The following is a 17,863-nucleotide window of genomic DNA, read 5'->3' on the forward strand; positions in this document are numbered from 1 at the left end:
TCCCATCCACTACATAATGTACTGATTGGGCACAGGAGTACATTCAGCCAGAGACTCATTCCTCCAAGATGCAGCACAGAGCGTCATAGGAAGTCATTCCTGCCTGTGGCCATCAACCTTTATAACTCCTCCCTTGGAGGGTCAGACACCCTGAGCCAATAGGCTGGTCCTGGACTTATTTCATAATTTACTGGCATAATTTACATACTACTATTTAACTATTTATGGTTCTATTACTATTTATTATTTATGGTGCAACTGTAACGAAAACCAATTTCCCCTGGGATCAATAAAGCATGACTGTGACTATGACTACATTATTCATCATCTATCTTGTAGCTGAGCTTTGATTCATAACTCCAGAAGAATATTTTGAATTTATGTAGTGGCATAAATGGTCTTCTTCCATTCCCCTTTTTACTACCTCGATGTATGAAGTGATCTGCTTTGATGGGTCACTTCAAAGCATACTGTGATACTGTGTCACGGTATCACAGTGACACCATGATACTTGTCACTGTATCATGGTGCATGTGACAATAGTAAAACAACTCCATTTCCAATTCTGGCAAACTGCCCAGAAGTGTATTCAGGCCCAGGCTCAAAATTCAGATGTGCTTTTTCTCATCGATGCCATTGGTTCAAGATTCCATAAACAATTCTGGATCACTGCACTTCAGTACTGCACCATTGACTGTAGTTTTAAATGACACAATAAACAAGTATTTTGAAGGTGAGATGGCCAAAGTTGATTAATATTGACTTTTTGACCACTCTCAGAAAGCTATGAGTGTCACTGAACAGATTTTCCTTTTCTTCTTGCAGAGGCAACAAAAGAGGAAATTCCTGAGTCCACAGAGTGGCCCAGGCTGACACAAACTTTTGACACGTTGGTTTTTGAATGAGAAGAAGGCTTGTGGACCTGAACTGGGCCAGATTCCAGCACCAGGTGCTCATTGTGATAATTCAATGTCAGTAGGTCAATGACAAATGACACGATAAGCCATAACAGAGAACAGTCTGAGTAAAGAAAGGAACATCAGAGAATTAAAGACAAAAGTTTCAGTAAGGCAGAGTGATAGATGGATTTATCAACCATAGAAATCTGCAATATTCTGTACCCAAAATGTTTGATGTCAATTTGTTTTTGGTCTAATCTTTCATCAGCAGAATAAGCCGATCTCACAGACTTTATTATTGCTAATTAGTTCTCTGCATATACAGGACTGAACAGCCAGCAAACTATGTCACTTTGTCAGGGAGGGACTGTTTCAACCCTCTCTGCCGATGCACACAAAAATGCAGGCCTTTGTCAGAAAATTCACCAGTGGGTTAATGAAATTGTAGGACAGCCAATCAGCCTTGAAGGAGAACTTGTTCTGGATTGGTACTATATTGTCATGAAGCATTTACTTCCAGCTTGTTTGCCTCAGAAGTATGCCGTGAATTCAAAAGGGCACATGTTTGACTCAATAAAGGTCTGCTTGGAGGGAGAGATGAAAGCAGAATATAAGGTTTAACCATGTAATGTGAACAGATCGTACCAGGCCCTGATTTAAATTTCCTTCTTTATTTAGGTGCCTGGTTAATTTTTCCCATGATCCCTGCTGATCAGTGACAGACTAAGAAGATTAAATCAAAATATAGAAAACAACATTCCATCCAAAATCAGTTTAAATTTAGCTGCAATTTGTTTCTTTCACCCTCAATGCTTTATTTTAGAAAAAAACCTATTATTCAGAACTTCTCCTCAGCTTTTATTTTATTTAGTTATTTAGAGGTACAGCATGGAACAGGACCTTCCGGCTCATTGAGTCATGCTGCCCAGCAACCCATCTATTTAACCCTAGCCTTATCAAAGGTTTCAAAGGTACATTCAATGTCAGAAAAATGTATACAATATACAGTACATCCTGAAATGCTTTTTCTTCACAACCATCCATGAAACCAAAAGGGTGCCCCCAAAGAATGAATGACAGTTAAATGTTAGAACCCCAAAGCCTCCCCCATCTCCTCTCCCTCCCGCATGTAGCGGCAGCAAGCAGCAATCCCCCCTCCCCCCGCCACTGGTAAAAGGAAGCATCAGTACCCACCACCGAGCACTCAAGCGTGAGCAAGGCAACAGCAAAGACACAGACTTGCAGCACTCCAAAGACTACTTGTTCACCCAAGATTCAACATACCACAGGCTCTCTCTCTCTCTCTCTCTCTCTCCCTAATAAGGGAGAAAGAGATGTCTCTATTTCACAGCAAGATGGGAGACATAACAAACTCACTGGTTTACGAAGTTAAAAGTCTGTTGCATCGCTTTTTCCGAGTTCTGTGCCCAAAGATCTCAGGTCTCTGGGCACATAGCCTTAGATCTTCCATCTCCCAGGACACACCAGTCTTCTGCTTAGATGAAGATGGAAATAGAGCTGTTTCCGAAGATGCAAGCAAAGGAGTTGCCGTTAGGCGCTATTAACCCTCCTAAACTCCACCTTCATCACAGGACAATTTACAATGTTTACAATGACAAATTTACCTATCAACCATTACATCTTTGGACTGAAGGAGGAAACCAGAATACCCACTTGTTCATGAGGAGAACATATAAAGTCCTTGCAGACAGCACCTGAATTGAACTCTGACACTCCGACACTCTGATACTCTGAGCAGTTATAATGTCGCTCTAACTGCAATGCAACCGTGGCACCTAACTAACTACAATTGCCCATGCTAGTTACCAAGTATTTAATTTCAAGTTATCTTCCAAAAGTTGACTTCTGCAAAACACCTATATGGCTATTAAAACAATCAAACAAAAAAAAAAATCACACCATCTTAAAATGTTCTTCCTCCAGGCAGTTAATCTGCTCAACCATTCTAGTTACCCTCCCACCACACCCCCTCTATTTATTACCTCAGTCACTGCACTGTATTTCTGCTCGAGGTGCAGAAGCATGTTCAGGTCACAGAGTCTGTCAGAGAAATGGCATCAAATTCGGTTGCTATGACAACATCAGCCACCCGCCTCCCCACCACCGACTTGTCAGGATGGACCACGAGGTGATCAGGAATGGGTCTGGGAATGTTCTTCACATTGGTGAAAATTCAATTTCAACTTCAAGTTGATATTTGTCGTCATTCAACTACGCAGATGTATACAATTAAACAAAACAATATTCCTCTGGGACCAAGGTGCAAAACACAGCATGTATATTACGGACAGCATATAAAATAATATTAACACAATAATATTAACAGTTAATATATAAAGATACATTCTGTAGATGTACAATTTGAAATAAAGTGTATATTTGACATATTGTTAAATATACAATAATGGCATTGTCATAATTAATGTGTATTGGGTAGTCACAGGGTGTTCATAAGTCTCGCTAAAAAGAATTCACACAGAAATACCTTCAGCCTCTCCTGTTTGCACACTCCAGTGCTTTTAAAAAAAATTTGGGGGTGGTAATCTCTTCAGGAATTGTTGGCTAGGTCACAAACAGGTCAGATTAACCCAAGTGCAGGCAAATTTTCCAAATGGACCTAAATTAGTCATTTTGCCTCAGGTTTGGAAATACAAAGCACCAAACATAAGAACAGTCTATCAGCCATGATCAAATGGCGGAGCAGACTTGATGGGTCAAATAGCCTAATTCTGCTCCTATGTCTTATGGTCTTATGGTCTATACAAATGTAACAACTGAAGACAAGAAGAAGCCTTTTAGCCTTTCAAGTCTGTTTTATCATTCATTACGATCTTGTGTGACGTTCTGCTTTAATGGCATTTTCAAGATTTTTTTGTCTTTTCTCTTGATTTCCTCTACATCCAGAAATTAGCCAGTCTCTATTTTGAATTACCTCCAAGTTCGAGTGCTCTCAGCTCGCTAGTGTAGAGAATTTCAAAGATTGAGCAACTACTCAAAGAAAAAAAAGACCCGCCTTTATTCTGAGACGGCGACCCCTGGCTCTAGACTTGTCAGACAACTGTAGCATCCTCCATGCACCCAGGCCGAGAGGGGCTCCCAGCCTGGGCTTCACAGACCCCTCGGTTATTGGTAAGGCTCCATGGCACAAAAAAAAGCATTGGGTACCCCTGCAGGCTGTCAAGTTCTATGAAAAGGTTGCAAGTTTAATTATATCTCTCATTCCTTTAAATGCTAGTGAATACATAAATCAAAGTATTGATTACAGGACTTGAGATGTTATGTTGAAGTTGAATAAGACATCGGTGAGGCCTAATTTGGAGTATTGTGTGCAGTTCTACCTGCAGGAAAGATATCAATAAGATTGAAAGAGTGCAGTGAAAATTTACAAGGAGACTGCCAGAATTTGAGGACCTGAGTTATAAGGAAAAGTTAATAGGTTAGTACTTAATTCCCAAGAGCAGAGGATAATGAGGGGAAATTTAATATAGGTATACAGGAGATAGGGGTATAAAAGGTTAAATGCAAGCAGGCTTTTCAACTGAGGTGGAGTGAAACCAGAGCCACTGGTCATGTGCCAAGGGTGAAAGCTGAAACATTTAAGGGGAACTTCTCCACTCAAAGGGTGGTGAGAGTGTGGAATGAGCTGCTGGTGGAGGTGGTGGATGCAGGTTCAATTTCAACATTTAAGAGGAATTTGGATAGGTACGTGCATAGATTGGAGGAGTATGGAAATCTATGGTCTGGGTGCAGGCCAATGGAATTGGGCAGCATAATAGTTTAGCATGTACTAGATGGGCTGAAGGGCCTGTTTCTATGCTAAAGTATTCTATAACTCTAATACAGATTTGGCCTACACAAACTTTCATACAGTGAAATTTCCCTCACAAGATAAGACCTTTGTTTTACTCATTCTGTGGAAAGTATGTACTTTTAGAAGAGACTAAAATTCTGCGAAAGATTCCAGATGCAGTCATATCAAGAGCTAAGAAAATTGCTCCAAGACCTCTATACTCATACAATCTTCTAGTAAAGCCAATTAAACTGCTTGCCTTCCTAATGCTGCTCCTAAATTCAGTAACACACACAAAATTCATCATGAAGGGTCTTGGCCCAAAACATTGTCTGTTTACTCTTTTCCATAGATGCTGCCTGGCCTGCTGAGTTCCTCCAGCACTTTGTGTGTGTTGGATTACCAGCATCTGCAGATTTTCTCACCTCCTGCATTCAGTGACGTGTGAACATGGAAAACTTAATCCCTTTGACATTTGCTGTGCAAGTATCATGCACCTGTCTTCATTAGTCAGGAGCTTCATATGTGCATACTTGATAACCAATGTTTGGGAAGACATGAGTGAAAAACAAAAGAAGGAACAAAAAAAAGAAAAAATCAAGTTCTAATTAGATACAACTGAAGTGAATTCGCTCATTTTTAACACGATATCCTGTACCAGCTGATGGAAATGCTACACAGTGAACGACCAAGTTTATTTGACCTGTGTGCAAAATGTCCTGACGTTTACAATGCGGTGATTTCAGCTGAGGTGACGCTTCAAAGAGAGCAGGGCACTTGCAGTCATTAAATTAAGCCTGCCTGAGTCACAGGGAATCTGATAAACTGTTTTTTGTTGATAATATAGGCATTTGAATGTGTTAAGTTACAACCCTGAGTACTTTTTTTGCTTTCTTCTTGGGTTTCAGTACAGATTGTCACATCTGCAGTAGGTCGCAATTAGATTGTGGCAGCAGGAACTAAATGCACTGAGCTCATCCCAGCACCTGATTAGGTGCATTATCGGTAAACTGAGAGTCCCATTAAGTCAGTTTATGAGTTAACAGTTTAGAGACAGAAGCTTTGTAAGTATTTTTCACATTCCTTTGTAATCAAGCGAGGCATATTATAAACTTTTGATAAGCATTTTTTAAAGTTTCAATGGTCTTTTAAAAAGCATCAACTTTTAACCTTTGCATAGTGACAAAATTCTCAGGGACATATTTGCAAAATAAAATTACAATATCTAGTATGGGACTTTATGGAATAAAGACCTCTATCTGAGACTGCAATTCATTTTGGGGCTTGACTCTCCGGTGAATTCTGAGTCACACTTCGATGACTGAGCTTTTCTTTGGAGTATTAGAAAGTCTGCATGTGTATAAGGCCAGAAGTTTAAACATTTAATCAACACACACGAAGTGCTGGAGGAACTCAGCAGGCCAGGCAGCATCTATGGAAAAGAGCAAACAGTCAAAGCATTGGGCTGAGACCCTTCATCAGGACTGGAGAGAAAAGATGAAGTCTGAATAAGAAGGTGGGGGAGGAGAGGGAGAAGTACGATGTTGTAGGTGATAGGGGAAACTGTGAGGGGAGGGACGGGTGAAGTAAAAAGCTGAGAAGTTGATTGGAAAAAGAGATAAAAGGCTACGGGAGGGAGAAAGGGAAGGGCGTCAGGCAGAGGTGATAGGCAAGGAAGGAGATCAGATGAGAGAGGGAAATAGGAATGGGGCATGGTGAGGGGCAAGGGTGCCATTACCGGAAGTTTGAGAAAGCTATGCTTATGCCATCAGGTTGGAGGCTACCCACATGGAATATAAATGAATATGAGGCCACACTCTTCCAACCTGAGTGTGGCCTCATCACGGTAGGTGAAGTCTTACCTCTCCTGGAAGGACTGTTTGGGGCCCAGATTTATAGTAATACAGGAGGTGTAGGGGCAAGTGTAGCACTTGTTCCATTTGCCAGGATAATTGCCAGGAAGGAGATCGGTGGGGAGGGATAAATCGGCAAGTGAGTCACATAGGGAGCGATCCCTGAGGAAAGCAGAAAGTGGGGTGGGAGGGAAAGATGTGATTGGTGGTGGGATCCCATTGGAGATGCGGAAGTTACGGAGAATTATGTGCTGGACACAGAGGCTGGTGGGGTGGTAGATGAGGACAAGATGAATACTGTCCCTAGTAGGGTGGCTGGAAGATGGGACAAGGGGAAGCGTGTGAGACATGAAGGATATGCGGTTGAGTGCAGCGCTGATGGTGGAGGAAGGGAAGCACCTTTCTTTGAAGAAGGAGGACATTTCCTTAGTTCTGGAATAAAAAGCCTCATCCTGAGAGCTGATGTGATGGAAACAGAGGAACTGAGAGAAGGGGGATGGCATTTTTACACGTCAAAGGAGGGAAGTGATATAGTCCAGGTACCTGTGAGAATCAGTGGATTTATGAAAGATATTAGTAGATAAGCTGCCTCCAGAGACAGAGACAGAGAGATCGAGAAAGGGGAGGGAGGTGTCAGAAATGGACCAGATAAATTTGAGGGCAGGGTGGAAGTTGGAGATAAAGTTGATGAAGTCGATGAGTTCTTCATGGGCACAAGAAGAAGCACCAATACAGTTGTCGATGTATTGTAGGAAAAGTTGGCGGGTTGATACCAGTGAGGCTTGGCACATAGACAGTAAACACTTAATTGTGGTGTAGAAGTGAAAAGGATTGCAGAAGGTTGTTTTGTCTGGTGAGATAATTTAAAGATGCAGGGGCAGAGTTGGTTGGGATGCATTGTCTTGGAGTGAGATGGGAAGAAAATTACTCAAAGCAGAAGGATACAGGGAGAAAATGAGGGAAAGCGAGGGGAAGAGCATAGAGAGAGGGGGAATGAATAAAGCTGAGGTACGGGGAAAGTTGGAGGGGGAAGAAGGAGGGAGGAGGAGGGAGGATACCTCAGGGAAGTTGGAGCAATATAGCAAGAGACGAGGAAGGGTTGAGGAAATTGGGGGAAGGAGAGAGTTGGAGGGGGAGAGGCAGGGGAGGAGAAAGAAGGCGACATGGGGGAAAGACTTTGGGTGCCACAGTAGTAGAGCAGTAAGAACAACACAATTACACCTCAGAGCATTCCGGAATTTGGAGTTCATTCCGGAGCCAGTCTCTTTATGTCCTTGTGGAATGTGTGGGTTTCCCCCAGGTGCTCTGGTTTCCTCCCGCAGTCCAAAGATGGAATGGGTAGGTTAATAGGTCAGTGTAAATTGGTTCATGATTAGGATAGGGTTAATTGGTGGTGTGGCTTGAAGGGGTGGAAGGGTCCACTCCACACTATCTCTAAATAAATAAAATAGAGTTGGAGAAGGAAGACAAGAGATGGAGAAGGTTAGGGAAGGAGGTGTAAGGGGAGAGTTGGGAGAGGGATGGAGGAGAAAGGGAAGGAGTGGGAAGGGGAGCAAGGGGGTTGGGGAGAGTTGGAGGGGAGAGCAGAGCAACAAAAAGGGAAGTTTGGGATGGTATGAGGGGAACGTCTGCCCCATGGTGCTCAACATTCAAGTATGTTCAAGGCTGTGGCTGCTGCCAAAGTTTAATGATGTAGAAATCAAGTGGGAAAGTGGATTTAAGGGTAAAGTGAATTGTGGAGCTGAACAGCTATTCTGTTTTTTTTTGTAATCATATTCTTGAAAGATCAAAACTTAGGGAACAGATCTTCATGTTTGTGTTTGGAACACAGTTGGTGACAAACTTGCAAAGAAACAGGGTCTGCAGCAAATCTTTCAACCAAGGTCTGCTCATTCCTTGCTGATATGAATCTCAGCCTCAATTACCTGCCTCAGTCCCTCAACACTTAAAACTTCCAAAAATGCTTCAATCTCAGAACTAAAAATTTCCATTGTCCCAACCTTAGGTTTTTGGGAGGAAGGAAGTTCTAGGTTTTTGAAACCTTTTGTGTGAGGAACCAATCCATAACATTACCTCAACAGCCCAGCTCAGATTTTTAAGTTATATTCCACTTCTCCAGAATCTTCTATCAGAGGAAGTAAATTTTCTCAATCGTTCCCATGAAATTTCTCAGCCAGAGAGTTTATTTATTTGCTAGTTCATAAACTGATTAAAATTTATAAATTCATCACAGTCACATATTTCTGAAAGGATAAGGCTAAATATTAAATTTCTATCTCAACACTTTAAAGAAACACAGGATTTTTTTTCGGCTGAAGGACTCTTTTTGAGAACTGGTACTCTGCACAATCAGTTAATATTCTACAAACATTTTATTCCCTGCAGAGTAAGGTTAACAGCAAAACCAACTTTGAATTGTAATGTTAAAGTAAGCCTACCTGAGGATTGCTAATCAGCTGTTGGTCAAGCATTTTTTTTCGCACTGAGAGGTTTGAAATTTTCCATGGCAACTAATTTCCATGCTAATGAAATATAGCTCAAGTAAATCCACCCTTGTTATTTATGCCTGCTTGAAAATTTAATACTCACCCTGCTTACCAAGTAGCCTAGTGTAAGTAATTTGCAAAGGCAATATATCACAGGTGCGGGGCCCACTAGGTCACTGCTTTTCAAGGCCTTCATCCTGCATTGTGAATTTCCGAGTGAACTCACATAGACACCACATATTGAGTTTGTGGATAATTATTTATATATTGTAGTCTCCTTGATAATTATTGAAAGTATATCCAGAACTCTCACCAGTCAGCTGTCCTTATAAGAATGCCTTTTTAAGCTGCTGGCTTCGTGTAGATATTTTCTTTAGCTGCCTGCTGTGCTTCTTCATAATCTGGTTTACATGTTTAGTGAGTCTATGGTGCATGGGGGCAGAGCGTGGGGAAGATTTTTTCTGTGCTGTGATTAAAATCTGATCTGTCATCTCCTGAATACATGGTAGTCTTTCAAGGATGACTCAATGGCACAGGACTGAATCTTGCTGCCATACAGCTCCGCAGACCTAATTGGAACCAGAATCAGAATTATGTTTATTATCACTGATATATTTCACGATACTTGTTATTAATAGCTGCAGTACAAGATAAAATAATTATTATAAAATACAAAACCAGATTCAATAGCGTGAAAGAGGAATAACAACATTGTATTCACGGACCCTTCAGAAATCTGATGAAGGTGGTGAGAAAGCTGTTCCTTAAATGTTGAGTGTGGCTCAGTTCAGGCTCCTGTACCTCCTGTCCGATAGTAGATCTGGGTTTCAATGTGATCTTGCGTATTGTATTTGTGGAGATGTGTGTTATTCCAGTGACACAGAGAAAAGAACACAGAACAGTGCAGCAAAAGGACTGTGTTTTTCTTTGCATTTTTTTTTCTTTCTCTGTGTTGTAGCATGGATGATATTACTGGAGAGACAGAGTCACTGGTAGATACACAGCAGCTTCTAACACCCTGCATGTTGGGTGTTCAACGGTCTTCCATTTTTATCTTTTTTTGGGGAGGTTTCTTCGTTATGTGGCTGCCTGTTAGGAGTTGACTCTCAAGGTTGTATAATGTATACATACTTGGATAATAAATGCACTTTGAACTTCGAACTTTGGTCCTTGGACCCACGATGTCAGTGTTGTGCATGACGCCAAATTAAACTAAATCCCTTTTGCTTGGTCAAAACCCATATCCCTCTATTCCCTACATATTTGTGTGTCTACCTCACAGTCTATTAAATACCACTGTCTTATTTTATCATCACTAACCCTGGTAGCCTCTTCCAGTCTCCATGTAAAAAAACTTGCCACACACATCTCCATTAAACTTCTCCCCTCTTATCATAAATGCATGCTTTATAGTACTTGACATTTCTACTCTGGGAAAAAGATCCTGGCTGTCTGCCCATGCCTCACATAATTATATCAACTTCTATCAGGTCTTCCGTCAGTCTCCAGAGAAAATAAACCCTATTTTATCCAACTTCTCTGTATAGCATATTCTCTAATCCTGGTCAACTTCATCTGCATTCTTTTTATAGCCTCCACATCTTTCCTGGAGAGAGGTGATCACAATTGCACACAGTGCTCCAAAGGCAGCCTATATTGCTGGAAGCTCCTTACTCTTCTACTCAATGTCCTAACCAATAATGCCAAGCATGCCAGATGACTCATTTACCACCCAATCTACTTGCATGACCATGTGGATTTCTCATTGACACTCTAGTCTCCTCTCATATTCCAAAAATATAACGGTACTTGCCACATTTATCATCAACGTATCACCTGCAGCCCCCGAGGTCCCAATCCACTCAACCACTGTTACACTACCATTAAAAATGCCTACCATTCCATGTCAAGAATGTATTTTGGAATATCCGATCACCTAGCTATCTTCCTCCTACCTGCATGCAGGCAGAGGCTAAAGCAAGGCTCTAGAGATGAGAACAACAAAGAGGTTGTCCTGGGAGGCTGAGGAGTGGCTATGGGACTGCCTGGAGTCAGTGAACTGGGATATGCTCAAAGACTCATCTGTGGATCTGAATGAATGTGCCATAGGTGTCACAGGCTTCATAAAATCAGTGATAGATGAGCGTGTCCCCACAAAATTATTCAGAACCTTCCCTAACCAGAAGCCCTGGATGGACCATGAGATCTGCAGTCTGTTGAGGGCCCGATCAGTGGCATTCAGGTCTGGTGACCAAGCTAAATACAAGAGGTCCAGGAGTGATCATTCAGCAACATTTGCATCCACTGTGAAAAAGTGCTTTGAGAGGTTGATGAAACATATCAATTCCTGCCTAAGAAGCAACTTTGATCTTCTCCAAAATGCCTAATGTCACAACAGGTCAACAGCAGATGCCATTTTATCGGCTCTTCACTCAATCCTGGAACATCTAGTTAGCGAAGATACATACATCAGGATGCTCTTCATTGACTACAGCTTGGCATTCAATAATATCATCCCCTCAAAACTAATCAATAAGATATTCAAGTCCTAGGCCTTAATATTTCCTTGAGCAACTGGATCTGTTTTCTGACTTGCAGACCCCAGTTAGCTCAGATTGGCAACAACATCTCCTTCACAATTTCCCTCAGCAAACATGCACTCAGGACTATGTGCTTAGGCCTCGGCTCTACTCCTTTTACGCTTATGAGGCTAAGCAGAGCTCCAATGCCATATTTGAGTTTGCCGACGATACCACTGTTGTTGGCCGAGTCAAAGGGGTGTGATGAATCAGCATATAGGATGGAGATTGAAAACCTGGCTGAGTGGAGCCACAATAACAGCCACTCACTCAGTGCCAGGAAGGCCAAGGAGATGACTATTAATAAGGAGGAGGAAGCCAGAGGCCCATGAGCCAGTTTTCATCAAGGGATCAGAGGTGGAGAGGTCAGTAATTTTAAATTTCTCGATGCTATAATTTCAGAGGATCTGTACTGGGTCCAGCACATAAGTGCCATTATGAAGAAAGCATGAGAGCACCTTTGCTTTCTTAGAAGTTTAAGAAGATTTTGTTTGTCATCTAAAACTTTGACGTACTTCTATAGGTGTGTCATGGAGAGTAATTTAACTGGTTGCATCACAGCCTGGCATGGAAACACCAATGCTTTTGTACAGAAAATCCTACAAAAATATAGCTCAGTCTTTCATAACTAAAGCTCTTCCCGCCATTGGGCACATCTACACAGAGAGCTGTCACAGAAAGGCGGCATCTATCATTAGGGATCCCCACCACCCACGTCATGCTCTCTTCTTGATCATGCCATCAGGAAGAAGGTACAGGAGCATCATGACTCACATCACCATGTCCAGGAACAGTTATTACCCCTCAACATGAGGTTTCTGAACCAGAGGGGACAACTTCACTCAATTCACTCGCCCAGCACTGAACTTTTCCCACACCATATGGACTCTCTTTCAAGGACTCTGCACCTTATGTTCACTATATTTAGTCATAGTCATACTTTATTGATCCTGGGGGAAATTGGTTTTCGTTACAGTTGCACCATAAATAATAAATAGTAATAAAACCATAAATAGTTAAATAGCAATATGTAAATTATGCCAGTAAATTATGAAATAAGTCCAGGACCAGCCTATTGGCTCAGGGTGTCTGACCCTCCAAGGGAAGAGTTATAAAGTTTGATGGCCACAGGCAGGAATGACTTCCTATGACGCTCTGTGCTGCATCTCGGTGGAATGAGTCTCTGGCTGAATGTACTCCTGTGCCCACCCAGTACATTATGTAGTGGATGGGAGACATTGTCCAAGATGGCATGCAACTTGGACAGCATCCTCTTTTCAGTCACCACCGTCAGAGAGTCCAGTCCCATCCCCACAACATCACTGGCCTTACGAATGAGTTTGTTGATTCTGTTGGTGTCTGCTACCCTCAGCCTGCTGCCCCAGCACGCAAGTGCAAACATGATAGCACTGGCCACCACAGACTCGTAGAACATCCTCAACATCGTCCGGCAGATGTTAAAGGACCCCACTCTCCTCAGGAAATAGAGACGGCTCTGACCCTTCTTGTAGACAGCCTCAGTGTTCTTTGATCAGTCCAGTTTACTGTCAATTCATATCCCCAGGTACTTGTAATCCTCCACCATGTCCACACTGACGCCCTGGATGGAAACAGGGGTAGCCGGTACCTTAGCTCTCCTCAGGTCTACCAACAGCTCCTTAGTCTTTTTCACATTAAGCTGCAGATAATTCTGCTCACACCATGTGACAAAGTTTCCCACCGTAGCCCTGTACTCAACCTCATCTCCCTTGCTGATGCGTCCAACTATGGCAGAGTCATCAGAAAACTTCTGAAGATGACAAGACTCTGCAGTAGTTGAAGTCTGAGGTGTAAATGGTGAAGAGAAAGGGAGACAAGACAGTCCCCTGTGGAGCCCCAGTGCTGCTGATCACTCTGTCAGACACACAGTGTTGCAAGCACACGTACTGTGGTCTGCCAGTCAGGTAATCAAGTATCCATGACACCAGGAAAGCATCCACCTGCATCGCTGTCAGCTTCTCCCCCAGCAGAGCAGGGAAGATGGTGTTGAACGCACTGGAGAAGTCAAAAAACATGACTTCACAGTGCTCGCTGGCTTGTCCAGGTGGGAGTAGACACGGTTCAGCAGGTAGACGATGGCATCCTCAACTCCTTGTCGGGGCTGGATGATGAACTGGAGAAGGATCTAATTTTTACACATTGGTTGTTGTCCATCTTGTTGGGTGTGGTCTTTCATTGACTCTATTGTATATCTTGTATTTACTGTGATTGCCCGCAAGAAAATGAATCTCGGGGTTGTATACGGTGACATACATGCACTTTGATAATAAATTTACTTGGAACTTTGAATCTTGAACCTTAGTAATTTAACTAGCTACGGCAAATTATTCATTATGTGGTTGGGTGACAGGAAATTTGGGGCTAGCCGCGAATGTTGACAGGCATGTGAGTGAAAATACATTGCAGAGATGCCAGTGGGGGAATGGGATTAATGGACTTCTCTGAGAGCTAGCACTAACTTAGGCTAAATGGCCTCATTCTGTATGGAATATGTAAATTTCTACAGTGTATAAGGAGAGCATAGTGAAATTAAACTGACAAGAATGTGGATGGCTCCAGGTTTGCAATTCAACAATGTCAATAACACATTAACATGACTACACTAGTAAGACATATAAACTGATTTCACCACTCAGAGATAGCGGCCCGGATGTTTACATAAGTAATTGACAAGCTAGTTTGTAAATGGAGGCATAGAAACAGAAACAAAGCTTTTCTTATTTCTCTTGTGGAACGATGCCTGTATTGACAATGGTATTGGTATTAGTTTATTGAAGTCATACGTTTCAAGATACAATGAAAAGTTTATCTTGCATTCTGTTTGTGCAAATCAAATCATTACACAGTTTATCAAGGTAGAACAAGGTAAAACAATAAAAATGCGAAATAAATTGTAAAAGCTACAGAGAAAGTGCAATGCAGGTGGACAGTAAAGTACGAAGTCATAAAGTGGTAAATTGTGAGGCCAAGAGTCCATCTCATTATACAAGAAATCTGTTGAAGGGCCCCAAGAAGCTTTCCTTCGGCCTAGTGGTACGTCCTTTCAAGCTTTTGTAAGGATGTTTAGAGAATGTTTAGAGTGGGTGGGGTCTTTGGCTATGCCGGCTGCTGTACTGAGACAGCGAGAATTATGGACAGAATCCATGAGAGGAGGCTGGTTTCCAAGATGAGTTCAGCTGTATCCACAACTCAGCAGTTTCCTGCAGCCATATACAGAGCAGTTGCCATACCAAACCATTATGCATCCGGATAGAATGATTTCTATGGTACATCAATAAAAGTTGGTAAGGGTTGGTGGGACATTTAAGAGAAGGTTCATCAGACTGATTCGAAGAATGAAAGTTGGCCTGGTTGGACTTACAGTCATTGGTATTTGGATAGAAGAAAGGTATCTTACTTGATGCATGCAGGTTTTGGAGTGTGTAAGGGGGTTTCTTTTTTTTATGTCACTGCGTAGTCTAATTAAAATGGCTTCTGTGTTATGTTATAATTGAAAGGGCTTCTTTGTTATGTTAACTGCTGAGAAAGTCCTTTTCGCCAGCAGTTTGTTGAACCACGTTACTGATAAGAAGATGAACCAATTGCGATAGTTGTTATGTTTTTGGTGTATCGGTAAGATATTGTATGCGCGGGGTTTTGGGGGAGAAGGCAGGAGAGAGAGAGACAGAGGAGGGACCAGGTGCTGTGAGTCTACTAACGGGGTCGGACCCCGAGCGGGGCGTTCGGCGAGTAGAGGAGATGGAGACGGGCTCGTGTGGAGCGTCTGGTTGAGCACCGTTGTTGGTCCTAGGCGGCCAGTCGAGGTGGTCCGAGGGGTCGCAGGGTGAAGAAGAAGGTCCTGAGCTCCAACTGTTTGTGCACGAACAGATTGAACTTTGATAAGTGTGGCGCCTTTTATTTTCCTTTTATATTTTATTCTCTATTAATTATATAGTTCCAGTAATATCTATAAACTGTAAATTATTTAATCATATCTGGTGTATTGTCTGCTATTTGGACAGGGCGGGGTACATCACACAACATCCACACAAACTAATTACCCAGCTTGGCAGGGCCGAGGGCTGTTTCCCTAGACGACAGTGAGCCGAGTGACCCCGAAGCTGGCCAGGGGGGCTACAAGTGTTTTGATTAAGTTAGGATATTTCTCTTTGAGGAGGAATCTAGAAGCAGAAGGCTTCAGTACAAGGAATCAATCTTTTCAGATGAAGATGAGGAAAAATGTCTTCTCTTAATGGGTTGTGAAACTTTGGAGATACAAGGGACTGCAGATGCTAGAATCTGGAGCTACAAGCAATCTGCTGGAGGAGCTCAGTAAGTCAAATGGCATCTGTGGTAGGAAAGGAATTGTCAGTGTTTTGAGTCCTGATACAGGATTTCAACCTCATGCACCAGCAATTCCTTTTCCCCCACAGATGCTGCTCGACTTGCTGAGTTTCTCTAACAGTTAATTTGTTGTGGATCTCTGGAATTCTATACCCTGGAGAGCTGTGGGAAACAGAATCTTTGAATTTGTTCAAGGCCATGAAGGGCAAACTTTTCATGTTTTATATTTGTCATGAAATATTTGGAAATCATTTCACAGCAACCCCATTAATCTCATTCATCTTGCTGAAACCAGTTTGCTCAACACACCTATCATCTTCACTCTGTTTCCTCTACCATCTGTCTACACAAGCGATAGGTTGCAATCACCTACTAATCAGCATGTCTTTGAAGTAATAGAGTCACTTAGCTGTACAGCACAGATAAGGGCCATTTAGCCCACCATGTCTATGCTGACAAACAAGCCCATCTATAATGACCGATACAGGGTCTTGACCTGAAATGTTGTTCATCCTTCTTCCTCCACAAATGCTGCTTGACCCACTATGTTCCTCCAGCAATGTATATATTGATCTATTTTGAGGTATCGGCAGTCACTCAAGTCTCCATTTTTCTACCCCACAGTGAATTCGCTTAAAGACTTGCCAGCCGTGAAGGAAGTCTCCTCCTCTCTTCATGCTGAGTGTCATCCAAGCTGCAAATCATCCTCCAGATCAGAAATTTGGGTGTGGTAAAAGATTGCGCACACAAAATAATAACACCACTGTAAAAACCAACATTGACAGTGGGGCAAAAAAGAGCTGAAGGTTTTTCCATCCATCAGTTTCAGTGTCTGTACAATCAGTATTGTTATTAGTAGAGATATTTCTCTATTTATGCAAGTTCTCTAGAATTCAATGAATTTCAACAGCAGGGCTTGGGAAATCAAATTGTTTCTCTACAATTTTTTCTCTGTTTGTGTTTCCAAAGTTTGAAAACAGAAGCTCTTTATTTCTACTCTTAAAACTGCTCTGAAATGGAGAATGCTTAGCATTTTCACATGATGCCAATTTACATGTTCGTAAACATCTTCATGACACAGAGAAAAATGCTTTGAAGTGCAGAAAATGCTGTTGTATAACCGAATCATGGGAATGTTTCGCAAACACTGTGAAATTTTATGTACAGGGATAAAGAAAAATAGGGACAATCTAATTGGCTTCTTTGTGAGATACCTTCCTCATGACGCCATAGGACCTGTGACACTGTGACACAAGTCCATTAGCTGAGTGCCACATTAAATGCTCATTTAAAATATATTAATGCTTTTGTGAAAATGTAGCAGCCTAACATTTTTCCATGAAATTCCATGACTTCTACTGTAAAAGTTATCTTCTCCAAGAAATTACTCTTTTGCTCCTATCTGCGCTCACACGACTGGAATCTGGCAACCTTGGTGAATGAAGCACATGTTACAAAATATATGTAGAAAGAATCTGATTAGATTTCACCAAGCTTGCACCTGGGAATATTGTAGTTTTGTATAATGCGTAATGCTGCAATTAATTCATGTTGGGATCTGACATTAAAGATACAATAGACAGCATCAATTATACTTAAAGTCCTTTGATGTCAGTAATTAATTTGACAGCAGTGGTATGCACAGCATTCAGTAACTGGATCCTTGAAACTGTGATTAGAAAATATTACTTCAGCCCTTAGATTTGATAGCAGTATTAATTTTAGTGGAATATTTACAACATTTAAACGGTCAGTAGCATGCAGTCAAATTAAGGTTATCGTTTCAAAGGATATCAATTTTAATAATCAATCACAGTGCCATAATTAGGTGAAGAGGACAGCTGTTAAATCGGTCAAAATAGATATAATGGAT

At 41.8% G+C, this 17,863-nt stretch overlaps 1 long non-coding RNA gene across 1 annotated transcript in view; it reads left to right on the plus strand.

Annotated features, from left to right (window-relative positions):
- LOC134346359 (uncharacterized) overlaps positions 1-17,274 on the plus strand; it is a 39,961-nt gene extending 22,687 nt beyond the window's left edge. The window contains exon 3 of the long non-coding RNA XR_010017918.1: positions 16,615-17,274. This is a non-coding gene — a long non-coding RNA (uncharacterized LOC134346359). The remainder of the gene's footprint in view (positions 1-16,614) is intronic.
- The last annotated feature ends 589 nt before the right edge of the window (positions 17,275-17,863 follow it).

The sequence above is a fragment of the Mobula hypostoma genome, chromosome 5 (assembly GCF_963921235.1).
Source record: "Mobula hypostoma chromosome 5, sMobHyp1.1, whole genome shotgun sequence".
NCBI lineage: Eukaryota > Metazoa > Chordata > Chondrichthyes > Myliobatiformes > Myliobatidae > Mobula > Mobula hypostoma.